Raw genomic sequence first — 5,760 nt, forward strand, 5'->3', positions numbered from 1 at the left:
TTCCAATATTGTATTTCCAGTTTGGCCATTTCTAACTATTGACATACTATTGTTATTATTGACGTATAATTATACACTGCAAAAAATGATTTTCTTACTTAGTATTTTTGTGTTGTTTCTAAAGCTAAATTATCTGCCAGTGGGGTAAGAAAAATAATCTTGTTTTCCAATTGAATCAAGATTATTTTTCATACCCCACTGGCAAATAATTTAGCTTGTTTTAAGCAAAAATTACTTAAATTACTTTCTGTTTATCTGAAAACAAAATAGAATTTCTTATGTTATTTTACTTCTCTAGTAAATGCTTCTTGATTTAAGAATTTTTAGATATTTGAACTGGAAACAACACAAAAATACTAAGTAAGAAAAGCATTTTTTTGCAGTGTAGGACATGTCCCCCTCAATGTCTATGTACATATATACAGCCCTGGAGTTACTTGACTATCCAATATAAAAAAAGTAGGCTCTACTGACATTGAAAAATATCTTCTTAATTTTTTGTGTAACTGTCTCTAGTATAATGAACAGACACAATTCAAGTTAAGACATTTTAATGACACCAGAAAGAACTCCAGGAGAAAAGGGATCAAAAAGGAACAGCAACAATGTAGAGAAGGATTCTTCCTGGCAACCTGTAACAGAGTGAAAAACATTGAGAAAAAGCAGTTAGGAGGACTAAAGCTAAGAATAAAATTGTCATTACACTGGATAATATAATTAAAAATCTAACAACAATCAAAGGTACATCAGCTGGCAAACCATTTAATAGTTTAATAGGTTTAATAGTATATTTAAAGGGAATGATTGTGGTGGGGAGTTTGCTCAAACTATGGCAGCGATACAGTGAATAGTTGTTCTAAAAGACGGCGCCGTCCGCGGAGAGCTTTCAAAGGCCAGTGAAAGCATACTTTCAGTTAAGTTGTAAGTAGATGCTAACTGTTTCTCATGGGTTCGTATGGTATTTTAAACATTTACAGGGGTAAGTCTGTGATTTTATTGCCATCCGAATCCATAATGTCAGTGTTTCTTCTCACCCAACCCCCGTACATTTCTTAATTTCTTTTATAAAGAACACCGCTTTCTCACATAACGCAGTGAAGCAGCCCCTGCACGAGTGAATAATTGATTCTCGAGCCATCAATATCAGTAGATTCAGCAGCATCGCCACAGGCAGCACTGGGTAACGTCACAAGTAAGAAGGAATATCTTTAGCAGCTTTCTAAGGTATGGTTCGGGGAACACGCCTATAAATGTTATACCTTTAGTTAAGTTAAACCTTAAGAGTCTTCGTAGCACACTAAGAGACAACGTTATCGGGAAACCCAGCCCAGGTGTTTATGAATGAGACACTAAACACGCGTTTGGGCATGATCAGTCATCAAATTACATTCATAACCGGCCTTAAAGTGTGTCCTCGGCTTTATGCAGTTATTATAGAGAGATGTTGCAATAATGAGACAGAAAAGCATGTGCGTCAATATTATTATTTATTTATTAATTCAGTTCGTTTTAATTAATTCGTTCATTCTTTTTTTCTTCTATTATTACAGATGACAGTAGACTAGCCAAATAAATGAAGCAAAAAGCCTTTTAACAAGTAAAGCCTATCAATAACTATTTATTTGTTATATTATCTGCAATAAAAAATCCCTGCTGCAGGACTATCCATTTATTTAGCCTATTATTACAGTTAACTACGCGAAGTGATATGGAACTGTAATGCGGTCAAGACCTGCCTGCTACTACTTTAGCCGTGCGTTTCCCTGAAAATAATGCACACCTTAGAACGTTCGTCAACCAATCAGATTCAAGCATTCAACAGCCCTGTAGTATAATTGGTTTTAAAAGTGTTTAAATTAATGATTCAATTGAGTATCTTTTTTTTAATAGACTGGAACATGTTATTCTAATGTATGTTATTGTGATCTCCATTTTAAACAAAACAAACACGATTTTAAACCAAATAGATTCTCAGTTTATCCTGAATTAGGGACCGTTCACATATCGCGTCTATAAATGTGTGGAAAGTGCTCTCTCCTTTCTACAAGCACTTGCGCTCCCGTGGCGTCTGTCGATGCTATGCAACCATGAACTGCTCTCCATGATGACGAGGAAGTATCAGCAAAGGATTAATTGATTTCTAGCCCTTGCATTAGCTTACTACTACTACTAAATATACTACTAGATATATTTATGGAGATGAGAAATAAAAACTCGCCCTGTACAGCTATGATCAGCTGTTCAGCCGAGTTTTCCATGTTGTTACGGAAAGGCCAAAGCTGATCGGTTATTTTTTGTCACATGACCTGCGGTGCGCTTGTGGCATTCTGAAAAGTTGAGATGTTTTCATCTCGCTGTGGCATATGCATGCCTGGAAAAACGAGCACGCTGCATCGCATGCGCGTCACTTCTATTATGGTATTACCGGTGTTGTCACACTTTGACTCATTGGTGGGGAAATATCCGAACGTATGACTTACAGAAGGTACAATTAACTAAGAACGTTTCGGGAAACACGTATTAACGATAAGGTACAGCTTAAGGTATAACTTAGGAACGACCTAGCGTTAAGAGGGTTTCGGGAAATCCAGCCCTTATCATAATTAATAACGTGTTTCCTGAAACGTTCTTAGTGTTGCGCTTTTATTGAGCAGGTCATGCAATAACATAAATTTGTTATTTACACCAATAATGTGATGCGGATGCTGGGCAATCTGGTGAGTTTTGGAGGTGGAGCATTGAAGAGAGGGGTGTGTTTGTTTGGGTTCATTCCAAATATCAACTATGTCCAACAGCGTTTTTGAAATATCGCTTACCCCACCTTAATATCTGGCAGTGTTTTTATGTCCATTTATAGTTGCCATCATCTGAAGTCTTCACAAGTGAGGCTGGATCCAAACTGGAGCTGCTATAATCTGTAGTGAACTTGCTGAGCATCCTGAGATAGAAACAGGGAAGCAACAGGAGAAAGATTAGCATAGCTGCAGTTCATATTATTTCAGGCAAAAGATGATCATGTGCACTTTTTACTATTTCATCACATATTAACTGTAAAACAAGATTATGAGATGTGTTAATTGAATGCTTGGCTAAAGAGATGTGTCTTTAGTCTAGATTTAAATTGGGAGAGTGTGTCTGAGCCCCGAACATTATCAGGAAGGTTATTTATGAAAGTAAAAGAGTAGCAAAACTCGAGAGCATAAAGATGTGAATTTGAGAACTTGTCCCCTGTAAAATACAAGTCCAAAGTTGAATTTAGAGATTTGCACTCGCAGAAAGTGACTTAACGCATAGACAGTGATATTAAAATAAATAAATGATAACTCTGTAAACACCATACTAATTAAAAATAGACTACTATGTACAGTTAAGCGTTTTCCTCACATAGAAAACTGGTAGAAAACGCTTAAAGGTCCCATGGCATGAAAATTTCACTTTATGAGGTTTTTTAACATTAATATGAGTTCCCCTAGCCTGCCTATGGTCCCCCAGTGGCTAGAAATTGTGATAGGTGTAAACCAAGCCCTGGGTATCCTGCTACGCCTTTGAGAAAATGAAAGCTGGTAATAATCATAAATGTTTCTTGAGCGTCAAATCATCATATTAGAATGATTTCTGAAGGATCATATGAAGCTGTGATGCTGAAAATTCAGTTTTGATCACAGGAATTAATTACATTTTACAATATATTCACATAGAAAACTTAGAAAAATTTGTTATATTATTTCACATTATTATTGTTTTGAATGCTGTCTTGGTGAACATAAGAGACTTCTTTCAAAACATATTTTTTTTACCAACACAATTAGTGTATGTTTGACATTAGTGTATGTTTGAAGTTTTACTTACTAATCATATGGTTCATAGCGCCTTAGAGATGATGATCCGAGATGATGATCCGCCCAACTCTGCTACGGTGGAGGCCAGGGCACCAACGCTGAAGGATCTAGGAACACAACAAACCATTTGTCACAGAGCCAACAATATTATTATATAATGCCAGGTTTATAACAAGTAAGAAGCTATAGCTAAGCTATATTATATATAAGCTACAGCAGAAGTGAAATGCTTTTCTGAGATGAGTTTCTGAATCTATTTGACCTGCATCTGGGCATGGAGTACCTATGGCCTGAGGGAAGTAGCTTGAACTGGCAGGACAAAGGATGACTAGGGTCAGCTGCCTTCTTTGCCACTCTGTTGGAGTAAATGTGTGAGAGAGGGGGAAAGTTAATGCCTGCAATCTTGCTACACGTCCTAACAATACTCTCTAATCTTTTTTTTTGTAGACAAGGAACCAAACCAGCAGATAAAACAGAAGGTTAAAACAGACTCAATAAAACAAGAATAAAACATTCTCATCAAAGTGGGGTCAATGTTAAAATTCCTGTCTACGGTAAAAATGCATTTGCTGCTGGGCTTTGGCACAAACAGCATCAGTGTGTGATTCAAAACATAGCTTACTATCAATTATTGTGCCAAGGTACTTGTATTCTTGTACTATCTCAATAGGTTGGCCATCAATGATAGTGAGGGGAAAAGGGGGGGCTCTGTTTCCTAAAATCAATAATTTAATTCTTTAGTTTTGGATTTCCTACCTGTATTTCCTACTTCTCCGGCAGCAGCTTTCTTCAGAAATGGTCAAGTCGTGGAGCTTTCCCTCTGTTATGGGTTATTTTGTTGCTGCTGAAATCACAGAACATTTTTTTTTAATCAATATTTGTTTACCATTGAGCTGTTTCAACCAGTTTCCTCACTCCATGTAAGTGACGTCACCGATTAGGCCTACATACGTTTATGTTTACGTTTGTGTAAAATAAATTAGCTCACTTCCAAGTAAAACCTTTACAAAACCTCTCATATACACATAAGAGGTGATTAAAAGCCCAAACTTTCATAAACAAAAGCTCAACCGAGTTAACATTAACTTAGCTTAACTTAACGTAGCTGCTAACGTTACCTCTTCTGAAAACGGTTGAGATGCTAACGGACTTTTTCCGAAGACACAAAACCATGTCTATAAAAGTAAATATTCAACATAAGTGTATCAATTACAAGTAAGATAAGTGTCAAGAACAGTTGTGTGTATTATTCGTGTGATTTTAGAGACTAATATCACCTGAAAGCAGTGAAAACAACAGCGAGAGAGGGAGTTTTCCTGCTTACCAGTCGCAGTGGTCCCGCGGCGTTTCCATGGCAACTCTGCGCCGCGGCCGCTCCAGTGTTTGAAAGGGACTTGAAAGTTCACGCGCACAACGCGACATCGGCCTCCCGTATAGTGGGCCGACCTAAAGCCGACGTAACGGAGCTGGGAAAATAGAGCACTGACTGACAAGAGATCTGCCTACGCCTGGCCGACGCCTTTGCGATGTTATAGAGAGGGAGGCCGACGCTCGATGTTGGGCCAACGTCGGCCCGACGTACGTGTGCTATCTGGGTATTATATACTGCCAGAGAGGACTGCGACACATCGTCATGTGAACGACTTTTGGTACCGGTTTTGACATTTTCTCACTAACTAAATTATTGTGATTAAACGTGTCTGTTGTTTTTCTTTGTAATTGTAGTTACGTAGTTTTAAGAAATGGTTAGGTTTAACGTTAGGGGTAGGGGTAGGATATAGTGGCTCAAACTATCTTTTAATGCTATATGGTTAATAAAACTGCCATTTCCCTACATACATGTCCATTACGTTTTATCCTTTTAATATTGTCTATAAAATGGGTATGTTTAAGTGTGGGAGTAGGGTTAAGGGATCTTACA

The 5,760-nt window shown here is 37.5% G+C and overlaps 1 long non-coding RNA gene across 3 annotated transcripts; it reads right to left on the reverse strand.

Moving 5' to 3' along the window:
• Positions 1-534: 534 nt before the first annotated feature.
• On the reverse strand, positions 535-5,429 carry LOC311078723. 3 transcript variants are annotated; one of them, XR_014605260.1, is made up of 7 exons: positions 5,164-5,429; positions 4,958-5,014; positions 4,596-4,683; positions 4,123-4,194; positions 3,850-3,946; positions 2,822-2,938; positions 535-632 (listed from the first exon to the last, which is right to left on the reverse strand). It is a non-coding gene; the product is annotated as an uncharacterized lncRNA (long non-coding RNA). The 3 variants fall into 3 exon arrangements; XR_014605261.1 differs by having other exon boundaries at positions 2,817-2,938; XR_014605262.1 differs by having other exon boundaries at positions 4,102-4,194.
• Positions 5,430-5,760: the final 331 nt, after the last annotated feature.

Source organism: Abramis brama, assembly GCF_963993115.1.
Source record: "Abramis brama genome assembly, chromosome: 3".
NCBI lineage: Eukaryota > Metazoa > Chordata > Actinopteri > Cypriniformes > Leuciscidae > Abramis > Abramis brama.